Source organism: Lucilia sericata, unplaced genomic scaffold (genome assembly GCF_015586225.1).
Source record: "Lucilia sericata isolate MDLA Ls3-8-SP2 unplaced genomic scaffold, ASM1558622v1 Contig001120F_arrow, whole genome shotgun sequence".
In the NCBI taxonomy this organism is placed as follows: Eukaryota; Metazoa; Arthropoda; class Insecta; order Diptera; family Calliphoridae; genus Lucilia; species Lucilia sericata.
This window is the reverse complement of record NW_023995092.1, coordinates 46,594-62,250: the sequence shown is the minus strand read 5'-3', so window position 1 is coordinate 62,250 and position 15,657 is coordinate 46,594.

The window sequence follows — 15,657 nt, the reverse complement described above, 5'->3', positions numbered from 1 at the left end:
AAATCTGATCTATTTTATCATAGACAAATTTTTTTTAGCCTCGTTCCAATTTTTTTTTTAATATTTTCCAATTTTTTCCTTGAACAAATTTGAAACAGATTTTAAATAATTTTAATTTCCAAAAAAACTCTATTCTTCAGAGTAGAATATAGTCTAGTCTATAGTCTAGCCTATAGTCTAGTCTATAGTCTAGTCTATAGTCTAGTCTATAGTCTAGTCTATAGTCTAGTCTATAGTCTAGTCTATAGTCTAGTCTATAGTCTAGTCTATAGTCTATTCTATAGTCTAGTCTATAGTCTAGTCTATAGTCTAGTCTATAGTCTAGTCTATAGTCTATAGTCTAGTCTATAGTCTAGTCTATAGTCTAGTCTATAGTCTAGTCTATAGTCTAGTCTATAGTCTAGTCTATAGTCTAGTCTATAGTCTAGTCTATAGTCTAGTCTATAGTCTAGTCTATAGTCTAGTCTATAGTCTAGTCTATAGTCTAGTCTATAGTCTAGTCTATAGTCTAGTCTATAGTCTAGTCTATAGTCTAGTCTATAGTCTAGTCTATAGTCTAGTCTATAGTCTAGTCTATAGTCTAGTCTATAGTCTAGTCTATAGTCTAGTCTATAGTCTAGTCTATAGTCTAGTCTATAGTCTAGTCTATAGTCTAGTCTATAGTCTAGTCTATAGTCTAGTCTAGTCTAGTCTATAGTCTAGTCTATAGTCTAGTCTATAGTCTAGTCTATAGTCTAGTCTATAGTCTAGTCTATAGTCTAGTCTATAGTCTAGTCTATAGTCTAGTCTATAGTCTAGTCTATAGTCTAGTCTATAGTCTAGTCTATAGTCTAGTCTATAGTCTATAGTCTAGTCTATAGTCTAGTCTATAGTCTAGTCTATAGTCTAGTCTATAGTCTAGTCTATAGTCTAGTCTATAGTCTAGTCTATAGTCTAGTCTATAGTCTAGTCTATAGTCTAGTCTATAGTCTAGTCTATAGTCTAGTCTATAGTCTAGTCTAGTCTATAGTCTAGTCTATAGTCTAGTCTAGTCTAGTCTATAGTCTAGTCTATAGTCTAGTCTACAGTCTAGTCTATAGTCTAGTCTATAGTCTAGTCTATAGTCTAGTCTAGTCTAGTCTATAGTCTAGTCTATAGTCTAGTCTATAGTCTAGTCTATAGTCTAGTCTAGTCTAGTCTAGTCTATAGTCTAGTCTAGTCTAGTCTATAGTCTAGTCTATAGTCTAGTCTATAGTCTAGTCTATAGTCTAGTCTATAGTCTAGTCTATAGTCTAGTCTATAGTCTAGTCTATAGTCTAGTCTATAGTCTAGTCTATAGTCTAGTCTATAGTCTAGTCTATGTCTAGTCTATAGTCTAGTCTAGTCTAGTCTATAGTCTAGTCTATAGTCTAGTCTATAGTCTAGTCTATAGTCTAGTCTATAGTCTAGGTCATATAGTCTAGGTCTATAGTCTAGTCTATAGTCTAGTCTATAGTCTAGTCTATAGTCTAGTCTATAGTCTAGTCTATAGTATAGTCTATAGTCTTGTCTATAGTCTAGCCTATAGTCTAGTCTATAGCTAGTCTATAGTCTAGTCTATAGTCTAGTCTATAGTCTAGTCTATAGTCTAGTCTATAGTCTAGTCTAGTCTATAGTCTAGTCTAGTCTAGTCTAGTCCTATAGTCTAGTCTATAGTCTAGTCTAATAGTCTAGTCTATAGTCTAGTCTATAGTCTAGTCTATAGTCTAGTCTATAGTATAGTCTATAGTCTAGTCTATAGTCTAGTCTATAGTCTAGTCTATAGTCTAGTCTATAGTCTAGTCTATAGTCTAGTCTATAGTCTAGTCTATAGTCTAGTCTATAGTCTAGTCTATAGTCTAGTCTATAGTCTAGTCTATAGTCTAGTCTATAGTCTAGTCTATAGTCTAGTCTATAGTCTAGTCTATAGTCTAGTCTATAGTCTAGTCTATAGTCCAGTCTATAGTCTAGTCTATAGTCTAGTCTATAGTCTAGTCTATAGTCTAGTCTAAAGGCTGGTCTATAGTTTTGTCTAGAGTCTATTCAATACTTAAATATCTAGTCCGTTCAATCTCATCTGATATACTATTTTTTATAGTCTACAGTAATTCGATATTGTGGGTGATTTAAGTAATTTGAGGTTAAACAAACTTTCATTAATAACTATGTGTGCTAATGACGAGGTCTTCAAACTAAAACAAACGCTTCCACTGTTACACATTTTCATTATAAATGTAATAAATTTTAATTGCTATTTTTATTATAAATTTTGTATTTATTTTTAACTTATCATTGACATTAACAAACAACAACAATAAACAAATTATGATTACAATTTCTAAGGTGGCTATTTAAAAAATAAAACTAAAACATTGACGCGCCCTGTATTAAATTAAAATTAAATTAATTTGAAGTATGTAGTTAGCAACAAACCACATAATTAAATTGTTTAAATTGTAGAGAAGAAAAAAAATAAAATCAAGTCACAGCCTACATTTATTAGCCAAACAGCCGCCTTCTTCGAGGCAATACACATAAATTATTTTAAACTAAAAATACTATAAAACTGATGCTGCTGCTGATCGCCTCCTGGTACAGAGCAAAAAAGATCAGCAACAATTGTATTGATCAGTGTAAACATCATCGCATTTATCTCCTCTTTACAACAACTCACACGGTTTTGTAACTCGAAAACTAAAAAAAAAATCACAAAACTCACGCACCTCTTTTCGGTTGCTGATGTTGTTGTTATTGCTGTGTTTTTGTTTGTATTTCAAGTTTTGTTTAATAAACACACACATTTACACATACAGTTAGCAAACGCCAGCAATGGCAGGCAGGCAACAACAACGACAACGAAATATTGAAAAAAATGAGAAATGAGGTTAACCTACATTTAAAGAAGGTCAAAAACGACCCAAGTACGCTCACAATGAATACTATACTATACAAACTACTAGAAAAAAATCTTTATAAAAAGCACGCTATAGCAACTACAACAATGTGATGAACAACAAAAAAATTGTATTACAAACACACACCTTTTCTAGTACGAATGAGTTGTAGTAGTAGTGAACACGAACCAAAGAGCGAGGCAACCAAGCAAACATTAAAAAATTCTTTATTCTTCTCATAAAAATAGACAAACAAATGAATATATTCATCAGGGATGGAAAGTTAAGTAGTATTGACTAGTTAATAAGCTAGGTTTTAGATCTGTTAATAGTACATACACTAGTCCATAGACTAGTCACTAGAATAGTCAATAGAGTTGTCAATAGAGCAATCAATAAAACAGTCAATAGATTAGTCAAGAGGCTCTTCAATAGATCAATCAATAGACCAGTCAAAAGACTAGTCCATAGACAAGCCCATATATTAGTCAATAGTTCTGTCAATAGACTAATCAATAGTCAAATCAAAAGACTAGCACATAGACTAGTCAATTGAGTAGTCCATAGATTAGTCAATAGACTTGTCAATATACTAAACAATAAATGTGTCAATAGTCAATTGACTTGTTAATAAACAAAACAATAAACTTGTCAATAGGCCAGTCCATGTTCTAGTCAGTTGACTTGTCAATAGACTAGTCCACAGTCTAGTCAATAGACTAAACAATAACTTGTCAATAGACCAGTCCATAGGCTAGCCAACAGACCAGTTCATAAGCAGTAGACTAGACAATACAAATCAATAGACTAGTCAGTATACTAGTCCATAGACTACTCAATAAACTAGTCCATAGACTAGTCAGTAGGCAAGTCAATGTAATTGTCAATAAACCAGTCTATAGAGGAGTCCATAGACTGATAAAAAGACTAGTCAATAGACCTGTCCATAGACTAGTCAGTAGACTAAACAATAGACTGATCTATAGACTAGTTCATAGTCTAGTACATAGACTAGTAAAAAAACCTCTCAATAGATTAGTCAATATACCAGACAATGGACATGTCAGTAGATCAGTCAACAGACTAGTCCTTAGATTAGTCAATATATCCGTCAATAGTCCAAATACTAGTTAATAAACTTGTCCATAAACTAGTCAATAGTCCAGTGCATAGATTAGTCAATAGTCCAGTGCATAGACTAGTAAATAGTCCAGTTAATAGATCAGTCAAAACGCTATTTAGTAGTAGTCAATTGACTAAGCTATTGACTATACTATTTACTAGTCCATAGACTTTTCAATAGATTAGTATATAAACTATACTGTAAAAAATTTCAATTTTCCATGCCTGATACTTATACAATCTCAACTACACAGACCTGCTTGCATACTCATCACCATCGACAGTGAATTATTTTAGTTTTTTTTAGACTTCCACCAACAACAACAAGAAATAGTACATGTTTTAGTAGTAAATCAACAAACGTCATTAGTATGACGACAAATTAAAAAAACAACGTGACAATTGCAATGTATGCAAACAAAAATCAAAACAAAAAGACAAACATAAACAATAAATGCAAAAAAAAAAAAATCAAAACAAAAACAAGCATTCATTCACTTTGGACTGTTAGCATATACTAAAAGAAAAGATGCCACTGTGAGAATAAATGCAAAAAAAAACAGCATTAAAATATAAAATTATTGATATCAAGGTTTCAGAAAATGAAACGTAACAAAATAAATACCTTTTTTTTTTACATTACATCAAGGTTCTGTCTCTCTTTTTAAATCATAAATAAAATCTGATTTTATTTTATGATTTTATGGACAATCGTATAGAGTTTTTAATAATAATTAGTTTTTGTTGTTGTTTTTACTATTAAAATAATTATCATTTACTACATTTACTACTGGTGGTGAGTGAATACTCATTTTTTTTTGGCATTTATACAAGTTTCCTTAGCATTATGATCTTTATTTTGACTTTATTATGATCTTTTATTATAACACAATGTCAAATGAATTAATCATTATGAAAAGGACATCGGGATGTAATGACCCTGGCATACATTTGTTGAAATATTTAAAACTAAAAAAAAAACAAGATTTTTTTTCTTTAGGTTTTGGGTTAAAAGTGATCAGTGTTTATTGCAACAGAGAGTGATCAATGATTCTCTTTTAGTAAGAAAAAACTTTAATTTTTTTTTAAATTTTATTAGTATATTTGTTTTTAATTTAATAGCAAAGATTGTATTTGCTTTACTGTTTGCTATTCTCTTTTAATTTTAAAAAACTTTTCCCAAGAAATTGATTTGACACGCCCCCTTAACCCCCCAGCAGACCGCTTTTAAGGCTATTAACCTTGTAAAAAGTATTTCACATGGAAACCGAACTTTTTTTTTTCAATTTAATTTCATATTTAACATTTTAATTTATGAAAGATTTGAACTTCTTACCTCTTAGTTGTTTAAACAATTGCCGCGATTTGTTTAACAAACTAATTACCACAAAAAGAAGATAAACCATACAATTTGTAGTAAATTTAAAGTATTTTACGGTCCTTCACATTTGTATTGCTTTAACGTATTCATAATGACATAAATGTTAAGAAAAAAATACTATAGTGCTCTAAGACTAACAACGCCCCTCTTCTTATAGTTTTAAGATGATTTTTATGATCTTGTTCACGTAGCTCTTTATCATTTAAAAATAATTGTTACACAATTTGTTTTAAAAAAAAGACATAGCAGCGGCAGTAACTTATTTCTTATTTTAAAGGTTTATGTTAATTTTTTTTAACACATTTAATATTGATTATACTTATAGCCCTGTACTTTAAAATCTCCTTTATTTTTAATGATTTTAACAGATTTTCGTTGTTTTTTCGTTTGTTTATAGATTTTTTTTGTTTATTGTTTTATTTTATTTATTTTAAAGTACTTTTTATGTGAAATGTATTTATTTATTTAAAAACTGTGGTATTTGCTGTTAAAAATAATTGGTGCTAAAAGTAGGTCAAGAAATGGTTCCGATATTATGCTTATACTCAACATTACTGCTACATAAAGTTAACCAAAAAAAACTAAAACAGAGAAAATCTTATAGACATTTTAAAGTTATTATACCCTACACCACTATAATTTTGCGTTTGTGCTGTTGTTTGTAACAGCTAAAAATATTGGTTCTACACCTACCTCTGGGTATAGCAGTTGGCTCAGAATCACTTTCTGAGTTGATAAGCTATGTCCGTCTGTCCGTCCGTCCATCTGTGTGTCTATGTAAACCTTGAGCGCACGCTACAGATCGCCATTTTTCACGATAATTTGATGAAATTTGGCACATATTCTTCTTTAGACTAGAGACAAATGCTATTGAAAATGGCTGAAATCGCTCCATTATTTCGCCTAGCCTCCCATACAACCATATCATAAGGTCGATCATGCCGGACTATACATTCGTACTTGTTACTTTTCCAAAAAAAAAAAAATTATTAAATTTTTTACACATTTTTTCTTAAATGTGGTACACCATTCTTTAAGCAAGAGACAAATCATTTTATAATAATTTATTTATTTTAATCTTAAGCTTTAAGGTGTTTCCTTTAAGATTTTTTTTGTTCAAATTTTGCATAAATTTATTTTTAACCGTTTTTGGTACCGCCATTTATTAATAAATATTTCAGAGCAAATTTTGTGCGTCTGATGATGAAAGCCACAAATAGCTATATTTATAATAATTTAAAGTTGTTTAATAGCGTTTTTTGTTGTTGTTTCTATAAAGCGGTGTGTTATAATTTCTTTGATTAATATCTTGAGAAAAAAAAAAAAACTTTTTAAACAAAATTGATTTGAAATTTTTTATTATTTTTGGTTTGATTACAGTTGAAATTGTTTGCCAAAAAAGTGGGTCATTTAGTTTAAATAAACATGAAAAAAAAATCTTAAGGCAATTAAAACGAGGTTGGTAGCAGAAGTTGTTTGAAAAGGTGAATGAAAAGAATTTTTTTAGACTATAGACTAGACTATAGACTAGACTATAGACTAGACTATAGACTAGACTATAGACTAGACTATAGACTAGACTATAGACTAGACTATAGACTAGACTATAGACTAGACTATAGACTAGACTATAGACTAGACTATAGACTAGACTATAGACTAGACTATAGACTAGACTATAGACTAGACTATAGACTAGACTATAGACTAGACTATAGACTAGACTATAGACTAGACTATAGACTAGACTATAGACTAGACTATAGACTAGACTATAGACTAGACTATAGACTAGACTATAGACTAGACTATAGACTAGACTATAGACTAGACTATAGACTAGACTATAGACTAGACTATAGACTAGACTATAGACTAGACTATAGACTAGACTATAGACTAGACTATAGACTAGACTATAGACTAGACTATAGACTAGACTATAGACTAGACTATAGACTAGACTATAGACTAGACTATAGACTAGACTATAGACTAGACTATAGACTAGACTATAGACTAGACTATAGACTAGACTATAGACTAGACTATAGACTAGACTATAGACTAGACTATAGACTAGACTATAGACTAGACTATAGACTAGACTATAGACTAGACTATAGACTAGACTATAGACTAGACTATAGACTAGACTATAGACTAGACTATAGACTAGACTATAGACTAGACTATAGACTAGACTATAGACTAGACTATAGACTAGACTATAGACTAGACTATAGACTAGACTATAGACTAGACTATAGACTAGACTATAGACTAGACTATAGACTAGACTAGACTATAGACTAGACTATAGACTAGACTATAGACTAGACTATAGACTAGACTATAGACTAGACTATAGACTAGACTATAGACTAGACTATAGACTAGACTATAGACTAGACTATAGACTAGACTATAGACTAGACTATAGACTAGACTATAGACTAGACTATAGACTAGACTATAGACTAGACTATAGACTAGACTATAGACTAGACTATAGACTAGACTATAGACTAGACTATAGACTAGACTATAGACTAGACTATAGATTAGACTATAGACTAGACTATAGACTAGACTATAGACTAGACTATAGATTAGACTATAGACTAGACTATAGACTAGACTATAGATTAGACTATAGACTAGACTATAGACTAGACTATAGATTAGACTATAGACTAGACTATAGACTAGACTATAGATTAGACTATAGACTAGACTATAGACTAGACTATCGACTAGACTATAGACTTGACTATAGACTAGACTATAGACTAGACTATAGACTATTATATTTTATATATATGTTTTATCAAAAAACCTTCTCTTACCACCCTCGTTAAATAATTTCTGGTTGTTTAGCAGTTATTTAGTTGTTATACAGTTTTTTTTCAAAGCTTAAATTAAATACACACACTTCATTGACGTACATACGTACCAAAGTAGACATTGCCTGTAGTCATTATTTTATAATACACCCCCTCCACCTACCGCCCCCTTTTAATATGTGAAGAGTGTATAGAGGTAATAAAACTTATTAGTTCAGTTGTCGCAAGTAAAGCAGACTATATTAGTTCAATACTCGGTTCACATCATTTCACTTGAATTTTTGTAATTGGCCCACAATTTTTTTTTTTACTTTTAATAATTATTATATTGTTGTTGTAGTTGTTTTTTCTATAAGTGTGAATTCACTTTATAGTTTAATAATCATTATTATAATAACAGCAACAACAACAACACTTAATTTCAAATGTATTTTTTGGTTGCTAATAGTTTTGTCTTTGTTTTTTTATTATTGTTATTACTTGAATAAACATTTCAAAATGTATTTGTTTTAGGCCTAAAATTAAATAAATTTTTTAACTTAATTATTTATTCATATGCAAACTATTAGGTTTTTTGTTTGAATTTATCACATATCAAAAATAATTTTCATAATTTAGTTTATAGTTTATGAAGTGTTAAATCATAACAATAGAAATTTGAAAATTTAAATTTGTATAGAAAGTTGTTTAAATAAATAATAATAAAAATTTAAACCAAAAGCTAAAATTGGGAATTAAGTAAAATTTTATATCTTTTAACTAAAATTTACAAGATTTAAACGAGAAAAAGTTATATTTTTTTAATTGTTTACATTATTAACACAATTGTATTTTTGTCAACATTTATAAAAAAAAAATAGTTTTATTTAGATTTTAATGTATTTTTTGAATTGTTTACATTGTTTACATGATACTTTACATTGTTTACTGTAAGTAAAATTAATTTTTGTTAAATATAAGAAAGTCTTCGAAGCTAAATTATTAAGTTTTGACTTATTTTTAGGATTTTTGCAATTGTTTACATTATTTACTTAATTATTTACATTGTTTACATTAGGTAAAATTTCGTTAGCTTTTTAATATAACATTTATAAATCTTAAATCCCAAGTTAACTAAGTTTTCGATGCATTTTTGTATTGTTTACATTATTTACATGATTCTATACATTGTTTACCTCAAGTAAAATTTTCTCTTGCTTAATATTATATGGATGTGTAAGCAATATAATAGAGTTTTTACATATTTATAGTAGTTTTAATATTGTTTACATTGTTTACCTAATACTATACATTGTTTACATTATGTAAAATTTCCTTAGAGACTTCAAATAAAGTTATTATATCATAAATCTGAGTTTTATTATGTTTTTGAAATATTTTTCAATTATTTACATTATTTACATGATATTTTACATTGTTTACCTTAGGTAAAATTTTCTCTTGCTTATTATTATACTGATCTGTAAGCAATATCATTAAATTTTTTGGAATTTTGATATTGTTTACATTATTTACCTAATATTTTACATTGTTTACATTATGTAAAATTTTCTTCGCAACATAAAATAAAATTCTTATATCACAAATCATAGTTTTATTATGTCTTCGTGATATTATTAAATTGTTTACATTATTTACCTAATTCATTACATTATTTACATTAAGTAAAATTTCATCTTGTTAAATATTATTAAGGTTTCTAGACAAAATTATTAAGTTTTTCCAATATTTTTGAATTTGTTGAATTGTTTACATTATTTACCTAATATTTTACATTGTTTACATAATGTAAAATTTCCTTTTAAACTTCAAATAAAGTTCTAATACCATAAATCTAAGTTTTATTGTGTTTTTTTTTACAAATTTTTCAATTGTTTACATTATTTACCTAATTCTTTACATTGTTTACATAGGGTAAAAATTTTATCTTGTTAAATATTATTAAGGTTTCTAAACAAAATTATTAAGTCTTTCCAATATTAATGGATATGTTGAATTGTTTACATTATTTACTTTATATTTTACATTATTTACATTAGGTAAAATTTCGTTGTTTTTTTAATATAACATTTATAAATCTTAAAACCCAAATTTAATAATTTTTCAAGTTATTTTTTAATTGTTTACATTATTTACATGATTCTTTACATTGTTTACCTTGGGTAAAATTTCATCTAGCATTATATTATGTAGATTTCTAAACAAAATTATTGAATTTTCCATATATTTTAGTTATTTCTTAATTGTTTACATTATTTACATGATTGTTTACATTGTTTACCTTATGTAAAATTTTCACTTGAATAATATTATACGGATTTGTAAACAAAATTATTAATTTTTACAATATTTTTAGTAATTTACGAATTGTCTACATTATTTACATAATTGTTTACATTATGTAAAATTTCTTTAAATGTTTAGGCTTTTAGTTTTTAATATAAAAATTATAAGTTTTCATGTTATTATGAGTTTTTGGAATTGTTTACATTATTTACCTGATTGTTTACATTGTTGACATGTTGTAAAGTTGTCATATTTGTAATACAATTTAGTTTTTAAAACAGATTTATTTGATTTTTCCCGGTTTTAAAAAGTTTTTTTAATTGTTTACATTGTTTACACTATATTTTACATTGTTTACCTTATGTAAAATTTGGTGTAAATTACATTTTTAAGTTATACATAAAGGTCTTGTGTTGTTTTTTATTTTTTACTTGATTTTTTACATTGTTTACATTATGTAAAATTCCCTTAGAATCTGTGTATGTGCAAGTATGTGTGTATTTTCGTTAAATTTGTTAGCAAGTAAAAAAAGTTTCCAAAAAAATATTTGTTGTCATTGAAATCTAATCTTTTTTTTTCGGTAAATTAATTGGTTGGCTCGTTGGCCCTCCAAACCAAACCAACGCACAAAATATAAGGTTTTCACTCAAGGGAAAACACTTGAACTTTGAAATATAACCTTCACTGTCTAGAGCTTATGAAAATAAATAATAAAAACCCTAAATGAAATTGCTATTACCCCCAACCAATAATATGTTAAATATATTTAAACATTATCAAGCAAATTAACTCTACAACTAACTATGACGAGTAACTACCGACTGACAGACGGACTCAGGGATGGACAGACGTTCATATGATAAACTCAAACACACATATACTAACACATACATATAAACCACAAAAAAGTCAGAATTAATATCTATGAGTCTGAAGTCAAAGTCACAGCATAAATACCAATACATACACACAAAAATCAGTTCCTGAGCAATTTTATTCAGTTTTTTTTTGTCATGCTTTAAGAGAGAATCAACAGCAGCAGTTAAAAACTGTTTTCATTGTATATGTGTCCGACTGAGTAGTCAGGGCAGTAGCTGTATAAAAATATCATTATTATTGTTATTGGACTATGTTGGTGCTGGTGGGACTTGGTTGGCTTGACTGACTGGCTGGCGATGATGATGATGACGATGACTTTGACAAGCATCAAGGTTAGAGAATTCTATGGTCAACGAACGTATGAATGAACGTGCCACCAGAACAGAAACAGAAACAACAACAGCAATAACAATAAGTACTCTTTCTTCTTTTGTGTATAATTGAAATTAAGTTCAAATACAGAAAAAAATATAAAGAATAAAACATTTTTTTGTTTGCTAAATGTTTTATACATTTCAGACAGAAAATTAAATATTAGAATTATCTTGAAAAAAAAAATACGAAACAAATCAATATTTGTATTGATAGGTTTAAGCAGACATTTGTTTAAAGAGATGAGGAGAAAATTGTTAAATAAGATTGATTTTTGGTTGACAATTTAATAAATTTTTAGTAAAAATTTATAGTTTATTTTTGAAGAATATTTTTTGATTAAAAAACCAAAATTTTAAGATTTTCAAATATATTTGAAACTTTTTATATTGTTTACATTATTTTCCTAGTTGTTTACATTGTTTACATTATGTAAAATTTTCCTTGTAAACTTAAGATACTATTGTTCTATCATTTGTATCTGGTTTATCTCATTTTGGGGTAATTTTGCAGTTGTTTACATTATTTACCCAATTATTTACATTGTTTACATTATGTAAAATTTCCTCGGAAATTAAATATAACATTTATAAATCATAATTAGAAATTTTATAAAGTTTTGCTGCAATATTTTAATTGTTTACCATATTCTTTACATTGTTTACCTTAAGTAAAATTTTCACTTTTTTGATAATATACGCAGATTTAAGCAAAAATATTAATTTTTTAATATTTTTAGTTCTTAGGTAATCGTTTACATTATTTACCTAGTTTTTTACATTGTTTACTTTATGTAAAATTTATTTTTTAGTCTAAAGATACCATTGTAATATCATTTTTATAAATTTGAGCTCATTTTGGTGTATTTTTGCAATTGTTTACATTATGTTCCTAATTCTTTACATTGTTTACTTCATAAAATGTTTTCTTGTAAATTTAAGATATCATAGTAATATCATTTTTATAAGTTTGAGGTCATTTTGATGTAATTTTGTAATTGTTTACATTATTTACCTCGTTTTTTCTACATTGTTTACATTAAATAAAATTTCCTGGGAAACCAAGTATAACATTTCTTAATCATAAATAACAATTTTATACAGTTTTGTTGCAATTTTTTAATTGTTTACATTATTTACCCAATTCTTTGCGTTATTTACATCGTGTAAAATTTGTCTTGGAAACTTAAGATGCCATTGTAATATCATTTGTATACGTTTGAGCTCATTTTGGTGTAATTTTGTAATTGTTTACATTATTTACCTCGTTTTTTACATTATTTACCTTATGTAAAATTTCCTTGAAAATGCAAAGTATTCATTTTTAACATATAACATATATTATTTTAAACAGTTCTGGGTTGGTTTTTTAATTGTTTACATTTTTACCTGATACTTTTCATTATTTACATCATGTAAAATTTGTCTTTTAAACTTAAGATACTATTGTAATATCATTTGTATAAGTTTTATCTAATTTTGGGGTCATTTTGTAATTGTTTACATTATTTACTTCGTTTTTTACATTGTTTACATAAGGTAAAATTTCCTTGAAAATGCAACATTTTAATTTCTAAACATAAATGTAAATTTTATAAAGTTCTGGGGTATTAATTTTCATTGTTTACATTATTTACCCTTTTATTTACATTGTTTACCTTATGTAAAATTTGTTTTGGAAACTTTTGTTACATTGTAATATCATTTGTATAAGTTTTACTTGAATTTGATGTAATTTTCTAATTGTTTACATTATTTACCCAATACTTTACATTGTTTACATTATGAAAAAATTCCATTCAAAATCCAAAGTTTTCATTTTTAAACATAAATATAAATTTTACACAGTTCTGGGTGGGGTTTTTTAATTATTTACATTATTTACCTCATACTTTACATTGTTTACATGATGTAAAATTTTGTTAAAAGTGTAAGTTAAACTTTTTAAATTATTTGCAGCAGTTTTCTGTAGCTTTTGGGTAAATTCTTTAATTGTTTACATTATTTACCCTATACTTTACATTGTTTACCTTAGGTAAAATTTGTTCAAATATATTATTTACATCCTTAAAAGCCATTTTTAGTAATTTGATGTCCTTTTATGGATTCTTTACTTTAGTTTTCTCTAGTGTAAACAGTTAATTTTTTTTTGCAGAAATTACTTTTACCATTACCCTATAACTATTATGCTCAAATTTATGCTGTGTTGTTAATGTAGTTTTTTATGCCTATTTATCTATCTCTACATACATGTATAAGTATGTATTTAACTGCTTTTAGTATGTGTACAAAGCAGACGACCCTGCTGCTGCTGCTAACATTCGTTCCTAGTCGTTTTAGCTTCTTCTTCTTCTTTTTTTCGGATCTTTATTATTTTTATGCTGCCTTTATTATTTTGTACTCTTCTGTGTATTTTGTATGTGTGTTCAGTTGTGGTCTATCAGTGCTTTGAACCTAGAAAAATAGAGCTTTTTTCCATGATATTTTATCTAGAAATATGTAGAGTTTTTTTTGTTCTCATTGTCGTTGCTGTTGTTATAATTTTGTTCTCAGACTCTTTTTATTTTCAACATACTCGTCTCATATTCAGTATAATAACGTATAATAGTATCAAGCTATCAAAACCTTTAACCTTTTAGTGTGTGTGTATGTTGTTGTTTTGCTTTAAATACGCATCCTTGAGATTGCCTTCTTCTTTAGCTTTAACTACTTCTTCTCGTATTTATTCTGCTTATGAGTGGTTGGTTGCGTTTTTTTCCATTTCTGAAGTTTATTTTTATGTTTTATATGATTTTTTTTTGAGGGTTAAAACAGATATACAATCGACCAGTTTGAGGGCCATATTATTTAGGTTTTTTTTTTTCTCTCTTCTCGATTTAAATTGTGGAAAAGATGTTATTTTGCAAAAGGTCGTTTTGGAGGATATTTTTGGGGGCCAAAATTTACACTTAGAAAAAATCTCTAAAATATCCCAAAACTATCAAATATTAAATGTAAGAGACGATTTTTTATTAAATAGTTAATAGTTTACATAATGTAAACAATGTAAAGTATTAGGTATATAATGTAAACCATTACAAAAGATTGCAAAAGTGTAATAAAAACAATATTTTATTTTCTCGTAACAATTTCTAAAGTTTTAAACAAAATTTTACATAATGTAAACAATGTAAAATAAAAGGTAAACAATGTAAACAATTACAAAATCTGCCAAAAATGTAATAAAAACAACATTTTATGTTTTCATAAAAATGTCTTAGGTAGGTAGGTAGGTTGATAGGAGGATGTATACTACATCAAATCCGAAGAAATACACCTAGGCCACTATCGGGCCTGTTGTGCGCTCCAATTCAAGAAAAAAAAAAAAAAAAAAAAAAAAAAAAAAAAAATGTTCACTGAATGTATTATTTTTCCATGTTCAGAAACTCAGTTTCCTGGACGTAATTCCTAAGAATCTTCCAATCGGTGTTGGTTAAGAATGTTATTTCTGGAATAACATCACTTCCAAGATACTTGGATCTAACTTCGACGAATGCCTGACAATGGCAAAGAAAGTGCTCCAGAGTTTCACTGTCCTCTCCACATGCTCTACATTCGTCTGAATTCGCACGTCCAATTTTGTATAGATGTGCTCGTAATCCTGTGTGTCCACTGAGAATACGTACCATCATACTAACCTCAGACTTGCTCATTTTGAGAAGATTTCTCGTCTTGCTCTCAAAGCTTTCTTACAATCCAATACGGTCTTAGATTTAATTCTATCACCTGATATCGCACAAATTGCCTTCTGGCTGTCGGTAAATATATTAAGCCCTGTGGGCGCCATATTTATTCTAATCCAATTTACACATTCCGTTATTGCTTGTACTTCTGCCTGGAAG